The sequence below is a fragment of the Artibeus jamaicensis genome, unplaced genomic scaffold, assembly GCF_021234435.1.
Source record: "Artibeus jamaicensis isolate MK-2021 breed Jamaican fruit bat unplaced genomic scaffold, CSHL_Jam_final contig_465, whole genome shotgun sequence".
In the NCBI taxonomy this organism is placed as follows: Eukaryota; Metazoa; Chordata; class Mammalia; order Chiroptera; family Phyllostomidae; genus Artibeus; species Artibeus jamaicensis.
In genome coordinates this window covers 37,931,853-37,949,068 of record NW_026521843.1, presented here as the reverse complement: position 1 = coordinate 37,949,068, position 17,216 = coordinate 37,931,853, and positions in this window count along the sequence as shown.

Genomic DNA, 17,216 nt, shown 5'->3' with positions numbered 1-17,216 from the left:
ATCTTAACAACTGGCCCCTGAAGGTTCTTCCAGTAGACGACACAGGACAGAAATTCAGAATCCAAAAAAAAAAAAATGTGTAACTCCAAAGGCTCTAGAGCTCCAATAACATTCACAAGGTCAAACAACGATGATAAATAGGGTGAGGGATGCCTCAGGATCTCAGAAGGCATTATTAGGGGCCAGTACGTGCTTTCCTCATTCAGATAGTAAAGGAAAAGTTGGATAACTGTGAATGAGAACAGTCAATAATCAAAGATAAATGTATACCTGGAGCTCAATGGAGTCCAGAACCAAAGTGGCCATCCTGACACAAACTCACAGACAAACAGACAAAGGAAAATGCCTCAAGGAACCTCAATATGACAAGGGAGGCACTCTGCGTCAGTCTTAACATAACAAGACCTGAATAATTTATGAAATTATTATAATTCAGAAATTATCTGAATAATTTCATCTGGTCCTGAGAAAAGATAGTGGCTCAGACAAGAAAACAGGGCAGAAATTGCAAGCTTTGACAACCACACCACTAGCTTTTGGTCAAGTATATATTTGGTCAATATAAAATAATTTAAATTTTCCCTTAAATGTTAATTAAACTTCTTTCTGAAAAAGTCAAATCTTTCTACTTGAATTTGTGCAAAGCAAAATGGTCCCATTTAAGCTAGGTTTGAGAGGAAAAACAGAGACTTCTGAGAGTTCAAGTCCAATGGTGCCTGAGAGAAAACCAGTCTATGACAGACAGGAAAGGTGGAAGCAGGCCAGACAGATAAAAGATAATGAAAGTGGAAAAAAATGGAAGGTTCCAATTATGTTGATCACTTCATGCCTGTGGGTTTGCTTTTCCTTCCCGCCCTGGCCTCCCCTTCTATTTGGTTTATAATAAAAATAGAAAATAGCTAATCAGTTTCTGTAGAGTGCTTTAGGCTTTTAAAGAACTTTATTGAATAGAATTCTCAGCTGCCTTTTTTTGGAATTATTGGATAACTAAACTGCAATTAGATCTTTCATCTTTAGGAAGGTCTATGGGTATTTTTCAAGACAGATCAAATGGCTAAGTGTTTTAATGTAACTGTCAAGAATTTCAAGAAGCCAGAAACTATTCTATTGGATTACTCTTGGGAAGAAAAGGCTTCCTTCTTTATATTCTTATGCCTTGATGCAGAGCTATAGTAAAAGGAATGATGGACCAGACCAGGAAATGATGTTACTTCTTGTTGCTGTTAAGTGTTCCCTTTTTCTGAGAGCCTTGGAGTACAAAGCACTAAACCAGGATCAATACAAGTCCCGAGATAAAAACAATTTCCCCTGCTCTGAATCCTAAAAATAGCTGGTGAATCCAGGTACAGTATTCAGACATGTTCCATCTAGATTCAAGACCTAGATTACAAGGTTGTTTGAGGTCTATTTAATAACAGATAGTTACTGTCTTCCTTACGAGGCAGATCCTCATTTGAAAGCCTTGGCAGTGAAGTTTCTCTCCTCATCCACCAGAAGGACAAATACTGTAGTATTGGTCACATTTTACTAAAACTATGTCATTCAGCAAACCCCAGTTCCTCTTCTTAAGACTTCTCTTATAAAATACTAGTTATATTTATTTAAATGTTCCTATCATTCTCTCTTTGGTCAGTCTTCCATGTGGGAAACTTATAGTTTTTCCTGTAAATCCTATAGATGAAGGCAGTATTATTTTTTCTAGTCTGAAACACCTATAAGAAAGTTCTGGCAAGCCCTGGCTGGTGTGGCTCAGTGGATTGAGCACCGGCATGCTAACCAATCCCAGTTAAATTTCCAGTTGGGGCACATCCCTGGGTTGCAGGCCAGGTCCCCAGTAGGGGGCATGTGAGAAGCAACCACACATTCATATTTCTCTCCCTCTCTTTCTCCTTCCCTTTCCCCTCTCTAAAAATAAATAAATAAAATTAAAATATATGTATTTGTTTTAAAACAAGTTCTGTCAATATTTTTGTCTGTATGGGGTTAATATTTTTTATACATGGACTAAAATGTACACAAAAGTAACTTTTATTTAGATAGTTGACTAACTATAATCAACTGTTTTCTTTAAGTCTGCAGCCCCACATGTTCACAGATGTCTAATAATTCCACCCCTCTTTCCATGCTTTTCACAACTGCCCTGAATCACTACCCCCAACCTGTGACCCCTCAAAAATAAGTTTGTTAAGTAGGAGAAATCCAGTCTTTTGTTGTGCATAAGGCTGCTTCGGATTCGTGTCCAGCCATTTTAGAAGTTATATTACCAACCATAGCTGTTGCTCAAACTCTTTAGAAGTCTTTTCACCACTACCCATTTCTGGTGCCTTTCCTGGGACGTAATTTGAATACTCGAACGACTTATGTTCGCGGGGTTGGATGGGGAGGCATTTGTGTTTATGTTATGCCCAGGATTGTCACTGGCCTCGTGAGGTTTTTCTCATTCTGCTGAATCACTGGGCCTCCTGGGTTGGTGCCCTTAAATTTGGAATATGATGGGATGGAGGTGCTAGATAACTGGGAAAAGAAAAGATCGAAAAAGGAATGGCATCCTTAATTTGCACAGAATGGTATAATTATTTAACTTATTATTATTTTATTTTAAATGTAAGTTTAAAACTGTAAAACCACAGGCTAACTCAAACCCACTAAAATGTGTAGGTTTTTATTCCTTCAGCAGTCAACAAAGAAAGATTTTGCTTTTGCCACCAGACTATATGATAAGTTACTAAATTGGCTTTTATTCCATCAAGGTCAGTACATTCTAAAACAAAAACAGAATGTACTAACTCTTTTAAAATGCTGCATCTACCAACACTGACAAGCTTCATTCACAAACTCCAAACTATTTCAAATCTGCCCATTATTCATGGTTTCATATTCAGAGGAAGAGTATTGCGAATCTGCGGTCTTTAAAGGAGTCACATCAACTGTCTCTGCTAAATATCTAGGCAACTTTCACGTTCTAAAAATTAGTTACAAAAATCAAATACTAAAGTGGCTCTCTCCCGCCCTCCCTCTCCCTCTGTCTCTCAAATCATTGGCCCAACTGGCAACACTAGCTCTTAGGCAACAGGACATTCCAACAATCTCAGCAATTCAGAGATGCTTCCATTCTCTCCGAACAGAAAATGTGCCAGGCAATTTTCACTTTGCACTTCTCCATGATGTGACGAAACAAGCGAGACCAAGGACAGTGAAAGAGAAAAGACTAGCAATAGTTGAAGTGTTAAAATCTCCCAATAGAGTCTCATTTTATTTCATTTACACATAGTTTTGTAGAACACTATTTAATGCCTGAGAAGTAGTTATCCATGCTGAAATCACAGGAACCATTACAAACAGATGTATGCTTTGTACATCTTATAAATTAGATGAAAAGGGACAGGGAGTATGGGAGCAAAAGTTAGATAAAGGAGACACTACTTGGAAAGGCTAATACGGGAGTCAGCGATCTGCAAAGGTCAGGTGAAAGGTTTTTGAGTCTCTCTAGCAGAAGCTTACCTTTTCTATAAAAGCCACTCAACTGGCATCCTTTCTTTGGTAAACCGAATCAACTATGAAAAACACCCGCATAAAGCATTCCAGCATAGAAGGGCATCTTTAATCCAGCTGCAGGATTCATTCTGTCCCTGGACAAAAAGTTCAGGCCCCAGGTTTGGGCCGTCCATCAGCTCTAACAGAGACAATAACACCTTCTGCATGAGCAGACTTCACAGGACAGTTCTGAGCGATGAACACGAAGGTAGATAAACAGCATTAACCGTAGAAAGGGTTAAAACATAGGAAATATTTTATTTTTTTAAATGGCCTATGATTTTCTTCTATTGCCTGGTTCTTTAATTAGGGCTTTCTGTAAAATTGGCTTTTGAATTCTCAAGAAGTCAAATGAAAGAAGGAAACAACAGTGACAGCAAGAGTAATGGCTTATCATCTATTGAGCTATTAATAGGTCCCAGGCTGTGGTGTTAAATGCTTTATAGTTATTAAGTCATTTAGTAAACAAACAAGAACAAAGATATATATACTTTTTTGTTGCCCCCCCCACCATTTTTTTTACAGTGGATGAACCTGAGGCTCTTAGCAGTTTAATTATCTGCTTAGGGTCACACGCTTGGAAGCAACAGAGACAAAACTTAAACCCATGCAGTCTCGCTGTAGAATTTGTGCTCCTCACCACTGTCCTTCACCTCCTACGACGCTCAGTGGAATGTGGGGTCAAGGACAAGGATGGCTCATTAAAGAGCAATCGGATGACAGGTCTGTAGGGGAAAGAAGCCTCACCATCCAGTCTTTCTGACGTCATTCTCTAAGTTAATGCTCAGGCAAATAAAACAAGCTCCTATATTTATATTTGGTTTCTGATAGAAGTTTTCAAACTTCTTTTGAACAATTTCAAAATAAAATATCAAGAAGGCCAGGATTTTCTTTCCCACCAAGAACAAATTGAAAAGTACTAAAGTCAATAGGAGTGTCTTCTCAATAGTCTGATTGTTGAATGCTATAAATCTACTGAATTTAGACTCCCACTACCAATTGATATTACTCTCTATCAAATGCTTTAATTCCTAGAGAATCACACACACACACACACACACACACACATTAATTCCTGATATCTTCTGCTTTCTGAGACCATTCCAACCTCTGAACCTTCACCTTTTCACTAACGTGAATGGTGCTTTGCAAACCTGAGGCCCATTTACCATCAACCACAGTTCCAGCCTGCGTGTATGTGGATTTCAGAGCTGCTCTTTGTCTCTCCATCTCTAGACTTTTCCTGAGACACAAAAATATTTCTTATCAGTGAGTTATCTGTTCCCCATTAGTATTCAGTTGTGGAATTATATATTTCTTTCCTGTAAACCTCCATATTTCAAGCATTTGGTTGTTTACACCAGCCTGATCATGACCACTCCCCTCCAAAGCTTCAGTACAGGCATATCCAGGGATATCGCTGATTCCATGCTAGACTGCTGTAGTAAAGCCATAATCACTGTCCGAGGGACAGCCTTGCCTTCCATCGGTAAGAAGTGCAATGTGTGAAGTGCAATAAAACAAGGTAGGCTTGCATTTATTCTGTAATGATGTTCAGGTGCTGTCCCCACCTGACCCATTTTGGCAACTGTGGTTGTCCTAATCCCTTCAGATATATATTACATTCTTAGAAAAAAGAAAGTGTTTATTTCTAATGTTTATCTTTGGCTGTTAATTAAAGAAGCCAGAAAAATTGGGGGATTTCCTTTGCTTCCCTTTCAAATTGACCATTTTAATTTTAATTTGTAGTTGGTGACTTCTAGATCCCTGTACAGAGGGCAGGCTTTACAAATGCACATCCACTATTTTGTTTCTTAAAGCATAACCTTTCAGCCCTAGCCTGTGTGGCTCGGTCAGCTGGAGTGCTGTCCCATAACTGAAAGGTCGTGGGTTCGATTCTGGGTCAGAGCACATACCTGGGTTGCGGGTCCTATCCCTGTCTGGGTGCCTGTAGGAAGCAACCCATGACACTTTCTTCCCTCTCACATTGATGTTTTTCTCTCTCCCTTTCTTCCTCTAAAAGTAATTTAAAAAATGTCCTTGGCCGAGGATAAAAATAAAAATCTTTTCAGAATTGAAAGCAGGCACTTGCACAGATATGCGTGCTCCCATGTTTATGGCAGCATTCTTTCCAATGGCTGATTGGTGAAAGCGACCCAAGTGTCCACGGACAGATGAATGGATAAACAAAACACGGCATCTATAGATGCATCTATCTATCGATCATCTATCTATCCATTCACACAATGGAATATTACTGAGTCAAAAAAGGAGGGAAATTCTAATACATGCTGTAGCATAGGTGAGCCTCGAAGATATTATACTAAGTGGCACAGATTGGTCACAAAAGAACAAATTTATGGTTTCATTTATATGAAGAACCAAGAGTAGTCAGATGCATAGAGACAGAAAATACAATGTTAGTTGCTGGGCTAGGAGAGTAGGGAATGGGGGGTTATTATTTAATTGGTCCAGAGTTTCACTTTTACAAGAAGAAAAACCGCTGGAGTTGGGTGGTGGTAATGGCCGCAGAACAATGTGAACGCACCGAGTGTACAAAACTGTACACTTTGAAACGGTAACTTTCAAGTATATTTTACTGCTATAAAAACAACTTTCAGTTATTTAAAAATATGTCTTTTTATCCTCTCCTCCAGTTTTGATACGTGAATGTGTAACCTCTTACTATTTGGTGATAACATCACAGAATTTCTCACCGACAACATGATTTTCACACTTGCACTTTCTCATTCCTTCTAAAAAATATCTGCATTGTTACTTAAAATACTCCACAAGATATACATTGGAAACAAACATAAGGTTTAAGCAGCATCAACATAAGGCATTCAAGTTTTTCCGCTTTCAACTCTGAGTAATCTATTTATGATTGTCAAGCACCGCGGCATTCCAGCTCCTTCCATTCTTAGCCCTTTTCTGGCATCTTCTCAAAACTTTTCAAGTAATTACTTTTGGGGTATCAAGGGACTTACAACAACCAAAGAGCATGTTGCTCATCTCAGTCATTGTCTGGGTGCACTGACACCCATTCTAAAGGCACTGACACTATTTTGTGAGCCTGGCCTCATGATTGAGATCACATAATTGCAATAATTAGGAAACTCACCTCAGGATATTATCAAAATGACCCACCCAAACCCAAGTCCATATGGTTTGAAATAGCTAATGAGTCAGTTAATGTGCTATGTCCAGGAGTAATGGGTATTCAATATGGATGGCGTGAAGGTATAATTTACCAACTTTCTGACTGATTAAGGTTTTCAAGTGGACATTTTGCAACCTAAAGAGGGTTCAAAGTGCTGACAAGATTTGATAATTGAGGCAAAAGGAAGCATCAACGATTGCTTAAAAGTCGGGGACCCTGGAATCTGAGCAATTTCTTTTAACCGTGTATCCCGGGATGAAAAACATAATGCTCCATAAAATCAAATGAAAATGTATGTTTTGGTGGCCATCTGTCGTAGGCATGGAGAGGTATGGGAGGTGCTATTAGCTGAGTCCTGTGCACAGAGAAAAAGTAAAGGAAATGTTAAAAACCGTAACTCACTGACTTTAGGGTGAAGTAGAGAAAAAAGGGAAGTTCAATTACTAAGAAAAGATTAAAACCAACATTAACAGGTGTCTACGTGAAAACAATTCACTGGGTAGTTGAGGTATTTTTCATTTCACACATTAGTACAAACTCAAACAAAATCGTTGTGATATTTCTATGAACCTGTTGACTGATATCAGAAAAATAAAGATCTCAAGCATGTTTATAAGTTGCAGTTAAGAAAAATATATAGTGACATGCTTGTTTAGCTACTCATCTGACACCCTCATGGCAAGAATCTATATTAAATTTTTTCTTTTGAATAACAAGAATATGATCCCAGTGAATTTTTATAAAGAAAGCATTTTTTTAAAATATTTTATTTACTTATCTATAGAGGGGAAGGGAAGTAGAGAGGGAGAGAAATATCAATGTATGGTTGCCTCTCGTGCATCCCCCGCTGGGAACTGGCCTGCAACCCAGGCATGTGCCTTGACTGGGAATGGAACTGTGATCATCTGGTTCACAGGCCCATGCTCAATCCACTGAGCTACACCAGCCAGAGCTAAAGAAAGCATTTTTAATTTGAAGTCCTGGTTCAGTGACTGTCTGGATGGACTTTAGAGCAGTCTGTGAACCTGGGAGGGAAAGAAGTCTCATCTTTATTTTAACTCACTTTAACTGGAATTTAGCATTTTCCATAATTACATTAAAAACCATGTCATATCAGCATTACTTATGATTTTTCCAACAAGAGAAATTGAAGATGCTTTCATGTCATAACAGAGCTATTATAGATGTATCAAAATATTATTTATGTTCATCACTATTTCAAAAGTCAACCCACTGTCAAATCTAGTTTTTAAAGATACTGTGATAACTAATTTTAATAGATTTTAGTTTCTTTATGATTCTATGTTATTTATTTTATCCACTTAAAAAGCATTAACTATTTACGGGGAAGGGACGAAAGGCTACCCTGGACTGTCGACAGGTCTGTAGCGCAAGAGGTCAAAAGCTTGAGCACGGCTTTTAAAGTCTAAATGGTTTATATTAGACCAGTGGCTTGTGAGAATCACAATTACTTCTGAGATTTTACTTTATTTATTATTTTAGGAAACTTAAAAATAATGCATGCCTGTAAAAAAGTCAGTCATACAAGTTACACAAGGAAAAGCAAGTCTCTCTCAACCCCAAATCTACTCCCCAGATGCAATCATTTCTTTAAAATAATTTTAAAAAATATTTTATTTATTTACTTTTAGAAAGAGGGCACAAGAAGGAGAAAGAGTGGGAGAGGAGAAACATCACTGTGTGGTCGCCTTTCATGTGTCCCCCACTGGGGACCTGGCCTGCAACCCAGGCATGTGCCCTGACCGGGAATCGAACTAGTGACCCTTTGCTTCACAGGCCTGTGCTCAATCCACTGAGCTACACCAGCCAGGGCAAAAAAAAAAAAAGTCTTTCTTTTTAAAAATTTTTATTGTAATTTTCTCCATTACCATTTAGTCCCCTTCTACCCTACTCCCCTCTGCAATCATCACACTGTTGTCTGTGTCCGTGAGTTATTTTTCCTTTTTGCTCAATCCTTCCAGCCCCTAGGCTCCCCGGCTTAGCTGTCATCCTGTTCTCTATCTATGAGTCTGTCTCTATGCTGCTTGTTAGTTCAGTTGATGTGGGTTCATTGCTCTACACACAGTCATTGCATTTTGCATGCAAGACCCCACAGTACTCATGCTCACTCACTGGCATCTACCAGCCCCACCGACTAGTAGAGTGAAGTCATCATTGTTCATGCATGTGCATTGCAGTCCATTCTTTTTGGCTGCCAGGTTACACTGATGTTACACAAACCTTTCTCATCTTAGCAATGGCCATACTTTTTCTGGACACATTTTGTATCCCTTGGTCACTGGGTCAAAAGGCAGATCCATTTTTAATTTTTTGAGGCATCTCCATACTGCTTACCACAGTGGCTATACCAATCTTCATTCCCACTAACAGTGCAAAAGGGTTCCCCTTTCCCCAGAGCCTCATCAGCACTTGTTGTTTATTGATTCATTGATAGCCATTTTGACAGAAGTGAGATGACATCTCATTGTGGTTTTAATTTGCATCTTTCTGATGATTAGTGATGTTGAGCATCTTTTCATATGTCTATTAGCCATCTGTATGTTCTCTTCTAATGTGTCTCTTCAAGTCCATTGCCCATTTTTTAGCTGGGTTGTTCATTTTTTTGGTGTTGAGTTTTGTAAGTTCTTCATAAATTTTGTATATTAAACCTTTATCAGATGTATCAGCAAATATGCTCTCCCATTCTGTTGGTTGTCTTTTAATTTTGTCAATGGTCTCCTTTGCTGTGCGAAGTGTTTTTAGTTGGATATAGTCCAATTTGTTTATTTTTCCTTTTGTTTCCCCTGCCTGGGGAGATATATGTGATAAAATATTGCTATGAGCAACAATCAGTATTTAGCAGCCTATGTTTCTTTCTAGGATTTTTATGGTTTTGGGTTAAACATTTAAGTCTTAATCCATTTGGGATTTATTCTTGTGTGTGGTCTAAGAAGGTGGTCTAGTTTCATTTTTCTGCATGTATGTGTCCAATTGTCCCAACACCATTTATTGAGTAAAATATTTTTAGTCCATTGTATGTGTTTGCTTTATCTGTCGAATATCAATTAACTATAAATATGTGGGTTTATTTCTGGGCTCTCTATTCTGTTCCATTGATCTATGTGTCTGTTTTTATGGCAGTACCATACTGTTTTGATTATTATGGCCTTATAGTATAATTTGATGTTAGGCAGTCTGGTTCCTCTAACTTTGTTCCTCTTTCTCAGAATCACTGTTACTATGTGAGGCCTTTTGTGGTTCCATATAAATTTTTCAAATATTTCTTCTAGTTCAGTGAAATATGTCATTGGAGTATTGATAGATAGGAATTACATTGAATCTATAGCTTGCTTTGGGTAGTACAGACATTTTCATGATGTTAATTCTTTCTCTTCCTGAACACAGTATGTGTTTCCACTTATTTGTATCTTCTTCAATTTCTTTTTTAAATATATTTTATTGATTATGCCATTACAGTTCTATTTCCCCCCTTCATTTCCCTCTACCCTGGACATCCCTCCCCCCATTCCCCCCCTTTAGTTTATGACCATGTGTCTCAAGTTCTTTAGATTCTATATTTCCCTTACTATTCTTGCCCTCCCCCCTATTTTCTTCCTACTATCTATGCTACTTACTTTCTGTACCTTCTCTCCCCTTCTCTTTCTCCCACTCCCCTGTTGCTAACCCTCCATGTGATCTTCATTTCTATGGTTCATTCCTGATCTAGCTATCCTCTTAGTTTGTTTTTGTTTTAGGTGTGGCTCTTAGTAACTGTGAGTTTGCTGTCCTTTCACTGTTCATCTTTCTTATCATCTTTTTCTTAGGTAAGTCCCCTTAACATTTCATATAATAAGGGCTTGGTGATGATGAAATCCTTGAACTTGACCTTATCTGAGAAGCACTTTATCTGTCCTTCCATTTGCTGGATAGAGCAATCTTGGTTGTAGGTCTTTGGTTTTCATGACTTGGAATACTTCTTTCCAGCCCCTTCTTGCCTGTAAGGTCTCTTTTGAGAAATCCGCTGACAGTCTGATGGGAACTCCTTTGTAGGTGACTGTCCCCTTAGCTATTGCTGCTTCTAGAATTCTCTCCTTCAATTTAATCTTGGCTAATGTAATTATGATGTGCCTTGGTGTGTTCCTTCTTGGGTCCAATGTTAGAGTCGAGGAGGAAATAAGTTGTTTGTGCTAAGCTGTTTGCTCAACCCAAGACTGCTTGCTCAAGCCTGAGTAGAAACTGCACCCACCCCCAGGCAGGTGTTCCAGAGAGTTAGAAATTGGTCAAAATGTATAGAGGGCTTCCATGTGTCAGGAGTTGTTGGTTGTTAAGTGCTTCACACCTGAGCTCGTTTAGCCTATCGCTAACTGCCACCTTTGCTTCTGGAAACCCGCTTGCTTGCCCGCTTCTATAAAAACCCTAGGCTGTAAGCGTTAGCCTCAACTCTCATTTGCAGCCATTTTGGCACCGTGTCTTCGGACACCCCGAGAGTTCGCCCCTGCGCAGGTAAAACTTTGAAACTTTGGCCAATAAAACATCTTTGACTGCCCGACCGTCTCCGACCCTTCTTGCTTGTGAGAGCGGAATGTAACATCCAACTTCTTTGGGACTCTCTGAGCTTTCTGGATTTCCTGGAAGTCTATTTCTTTTGCCAGATTGGAGTGATGAATAAATAGCCAAACTTTCAGATGCACAGTTCAAAACATTGGTGATCAGGATGCTCACAGAAGTGGTTGATTTTAGTCACAAATTAGAGGAACATATGAAGGCTAAACTAATTGAAATGAATGGAAATGCACAGGAAACCAATAGTAATGGAAAGGAAACTGGGACTCAAATCAAAGGAGTGGACCAGAAAGAGGAAAAAAAATGACCAAACAGAAAAGGATGAGGAAACAAGAATTCAAAAAAATGAGGAGAGGCTTAGGAACCTCCAGGACATCTTTAAACGTTCCAACATTTGAATTATAGGGGTACCAGAAGGGGAAGAGGAATAGCCACGAGTGATAAACTTATTTGAAATAATAAAGGATAATTTCCCCAATCTGGGGAAATATAATTGTAATGGCATAATCAATAAAATATATTTAAAAAAAAGAAAAAAAAAGATTTATCGGCTCTGGGGTTCTGAGTTGTTCTTGAGCCATGTTTTGATCTGTGCGTGCCTGTTACGTATGAGGAGCAGGGCCTTAGGTGTTCACTAGGGCGGGGCCACCCAGGTCGCTGGTTTATGATGCTGTATGTGGGGGCGGGGTCAGAGAGGGACAATAGAGGTCCCCTCTGCCACTTCCGGCCACTGGGGCCTGGATGGTCTGTCTCACTGCTCGCTCCTTCACCAGTTTATCTGCGCGCGAATGTGTAACCACGGTCAGCCACCAGTGGGTCCGCCTGCTTCTCCACACCTGGGACCCGCCCATGGCTGCTGGCACGCCTGCGTCGCACACCCGGGTAGGTCCGGTGGATCTTTCTTGCCTGACCCCGCTCTATTGCTGGCTCTGCCCCTCTTACTGGTTTGACTGAAGGGTTTATTGTTGTCAGACTTCCGTGTAGTTCAATTTTCTGTGGTTTGGCTGCGTTTTTGTTGCTAAAATTTTGTTGTTTTTAAACTTAGTTGTGCGAGAAGACGCAGTGCTTCCACCTACGCCTCCATCTTGGCGGAAGCTCTTCAATTTCTTTTTCAGTGTCTTATAATTTTATGAGTACAGGGTTTTGGGGTTTTTTTTTACATCTTTGGTTAGGTTTATGCCTAGGTATTCTGCTCTTTTTGAAGCAATTGTGAATGGGACTGTTTCCTTAATTTCTCTTTCTGTTAGTTTGTTATTGGCATATAAAAATGCAACTGATTTCTGGACATTAGTTTTGTATCCCCTTACTTTGTTGGATTCATTTATCAGTTCTAGTAGTTTCTTGGTGGAGAACTTGTAATTTATACCCTCAGATTTGGAGGTGGTCAGCTATGCCTACGTCATACAGAGGAGTTAAAAGGAAAAATCAGAATTTGGTTCTCAGCCAGACCATATCTCTACTACAAAATAAATAAACAACAGAAAGGTCTAGATGCAATTTATCCACATAGATCAGTATTTTTACCTAAAGGAAACAGGAGTCAAATGTATACATAAATAGCCTAGAAGGCATATCAGAATTTCTGTAAGAAAACTATACTTTGAAATAATTTATATAATTCAATATTACATTACATTATATTTGCAAATGAAAAATATCTTTTGAAATATAAATTTTAGGAACATGATACTCCTAACAGAAATTTGTTACAAAGGGAACATGAATTTTAAAACGTAGAAAAGCTCTAATATACATAGTTCATAAATGGAAATCTTTTAGATAACAAGGTAATCTGAACTAAGTAAAAAATTGCTACCATTGAAGAACTGAACTTAATTTAATAGTTTAAAGAGTTTTTTTTAAGAATATGTTTCCTTACAGTCAAGTGAGGTAATCTTTGTATGCATATTTATTTTCTATTATGATACAACATGCACCATGAATATTTTTATATAATTATCAAGGAGCAGCTTTAAAATTTTCATGTTATTTGGCTTATTTATTTGTTTAACAAATTCAACTATAAATCCAAGAGTGTGGCTTTACCATATTAACAGGAAATAAAGCAACAGATTTCTCCTTGAAGGAATGTATTACATATTTAATCACATACTTCAAATACTGTCAGTGCTTGGGAAAAGTAAGAATATCTCATTAAAAAAAATAGGAGCTTTCCACTTCAGGATATTAATGTGAGTACCTCTATTTAATGCCTTTTTGTAAGTTCCATGGAATTGACCAAAGAAATGTAAATGATGAGACAACTGGAAAACGTCATTACCAGTGTTGGAGAGCACCAACAAAAAGGCCATTAAGAGGCCTCAATTTAGAGGATTGTTTCTACAAAACCTAGTGCAGGTGGGATCAGATTGAGAGCCATAACCAGTCTTCAATAAGGCAGCTATGACAAGAAAAGCCCACCTGTGGAGTAAGAAAACAGTATTGCCTAACAGCTCCTCTTAAACCCCAATGTCTGACCAGAGGCAAGGGATTCAGTCCCGTGGAGCAGTCATTAACCACAACAATAGACGGCACCAGCAGAACTGCCTGGAGTGGGCAGTGATGCGCAGGCTCTCTGCAAGATCCGTCCTGTCAGGTGGAGAAGGCAGGGACAGGTGCTCAGCTGAATCTGGGCTGTTAAACAACTGTGGCCAGAAAACCTCTTACCCAAGCAGAGTTTTCTATCATGTGACTGCCTCTCCCCACCCCCGGGAGCTCTTGTGCTGCTCTCTGCAGCCACTTAGGACTTCTGCATTTAGTAAAATAAAATTACAGAGAATGAAAGACGGTTCATTTTCTCCTTTGACTGGAGCTAAAAGTTAAAAATGAAACCCAAATGATTGCTAGCTGATGCCGTATCAACTTCCCCAGCTGAACAAAGTGTCTCATTCTGTAAAGTTCAACAAACTGAAAAATAACCAGGCAGGTGGAGATATTTAGTAGTTCAGGGGAGGAAAACTATTGTAAGGATACATAGTAGATGTCCTCTGGAGGGAATGAGACAGATTCATTCCAAAAAATGAGCAAATGTCAGAACTCTCTAGTTCATAATCCCCAGGAGAGTGTAGAAAGTATGGCATCTATACAAACGCAGCAATTTAGAAGTGTTTTAAAAAGATTGCATTTAGATATAAAACTTTATTCCAAAGTTAAAATACAATAGAGACTATGTTGATTAAAAGTTCTACAGGGATATGTTGATTAAAATATTATCAACAATAATTATTTGTCAGATACTTATTATGTGTCAGAGTTCTAATTTTTTACATGCAATAAATGATTTGATCCTCACAACACTACAAGGTGAACACTACAATACTTCCCATTTTATAGATGAGGAAACCAAGGTACAGAATGTGTAGGCAATTTGCCCAAAGGTCAAAGATTTGTAAGCAGTAGGGCTAGACAATGCAACTCAAGAGACCACAGAATTAATTCTAAAAAAAAGAAAAAGGAGTAGACAGAAAATCAATTATCAAAGAAAACCTCATAATAAGAAATGAGCTAGGTATTTAAATGCAGCAAAAAGGACATTATATTAACTGGAGTTATTTTTGAGCACATAGTATTGATATTTTACATTACTATTGTCCAATGTACAGTGTGTAGATTTGATGGTTTAATCTGTTTGAGCAGACAGAACAAGACACTAGCTAGAGCAAATTAGAATTTATTATGGTCCAAATTTTTTGCACAAGTTTTTGTACATGTATTCATTTAAAAATTGATGAAAATAAATCAATTAACAAGAATTCTCACTGCTAAGAATAGCTGCTAATAAATCTCTACTGTGAAAACACAGTGATATCATTATTGGCCACATGATATTTCTACCTATTATGTTTTGAAAGTATTAGAAAAGGATTAACCTATAACATGTTAAATTTGAGTAAATTGAGAAAATATTAGTCTAATAAAAAACGATATGAAAAATTCAGTCAATTTGTATTGAACAAGGTATGTACAAAACTCTTGAATAACTTTTACTTATTTTAAAAGTATAGGGAGGAATTTTCACATTAAAAAACTTACAGATAATTTAAAAATTAAATTCTTTACAAAGTTACAACTGAAAGGATATTTTAACTTATTTATTTCTTTCAGCATCACATAGTGTATTAGCAATCAGAATATGTAACTATATTGTCTAGAGCTAAGTATTCTGGCCCTGCTCTGTCATATATTTTTGATGGTCTTAGTAAATATGCAAAAAAACTGATACAAGTAGACTTGTACCGAAGTTACAGAAATCTTTTCTGCACGTGCACTCATACAGGTTATTTTAGTAGTATTATAACTTTGATTATAATACTTAAAATTCTTTTTTATACTGTACCTATTTTCATATTTCACCATAAAACTTGTTGGCATTTAAAAAACAGAGACTCCAATAGACTTATTTATTGCCTCTTGATTTTTTTGGTTTAATTTTATTCATTTAAAACTGAAATTAAATTTTATTTAAAAAATAGAAAATAGAATACATCTAGGATTAAATTTCTGCTTTATTCTGAAAGATTATTCTTCTCAATAAGCCTACTTTTTCCTAGTTACGATTTTTAACAATATGGCATAGTTAGAATTTTTAGATATGGGATGTTTAACAAAATCGTGACCCTTTAAAACACAATGGAAGATTCGAATTTTATTTATTTTTATTCAAAATACCTGGCTACATAATGGTAGCTAAAATATTTCGTATTATTTAGGTATTATGCAAAATGTTTTATTTAGTCAATATGATTTATCTAGTGTCCATGGTTTCTGGCACAGCGCTCCTCAAACCCTCTAAATTTCCTGAGTGACTGGAATGTCTTTTGCTCTTCATAATAATTCTCTCTTTCCACTGGGAGTTATGCTAATGAAGTGACTGAAGGTGGCCCCTTAAATAGTTTCAAGGGAGAGAGTGACCACACATGTTGGAGGACTAGAGTTTTCATCCCTATCCCCCCACCTCTTGAGAGAATAGGGTGGCTGGAAAACAGATTCAGTCACCAATGACAATGATTTAACAGAGCATGCCTAAGGAGTGAAGCCGAACAAACTCATGAGCAATGAGATTCAGGGAGCTTTGGGCTGGTGAACGCATTGATATGCTGGGAGGATGACACTCCCTGAGGAGGCAAGAAAACTCTGCCCCTTTTTCCTCACACTGTGCTTCTGCATTTCATTCGCTTGGCTGGATTGCATTCTTTATAATAAACTGGTAATCCTAAGTAGTGTGACTTCCTGAGTTCTATGAGTCATTCTAGTAATCACTGAAACAGGGAGGAGGAGTTGTGGGACTCCCGGATACTTAGCCAAATTGGGCAGAAGTACAGGACCCGGGAATTGTGACTGGTATGTGAAGTGAGGGCAGTCTTGTGGGATTCACCCCTTAAACCTGTGGAGTCTGATACAAATGCTGGGTAGTTAATGTCGGAATCAGATCAAATTGCAGGACACTCCGTTGCTATCAAAGAATGAGAACTGTTGGAAAATAACAGACTCAAATATTGTTCTCCATATACTAAGTGATATGTAGTTCAGGTAATAGCATTTATCTAACAGCAAATGAGACTGTGAATTTGAATCTGTGGAGAGCTCCAGGACTTCCACAAATACAATTTCATTTTATTGAACTGGTGTTGATCTCCAGTATCTTAACATGGACTCATTTGTTACTGTCTTAGGACTGTAAGTGCAATTATTATGAAGGGGAAAATTCATCAAGGCAGAAAGACCAACGGACTCCAGTGTGTATTTCTCCCACAATTCCATATGAATTATTAGAAGAATGACATTAAATCATTGTTAATAAAACATTACCAGAAATTTCAGTATCTCAAGCCGGCATCTTTGATAGAAGCTTTTTTTAAGTTCTTTTTTTCCTTTTTAATTTATTTTTAGAGAGAGAGGAAGGAAGGGAGAAAAAGAGAGAGAGAAACATCAATGTGTGGTTGCCTCTCACGTGGCC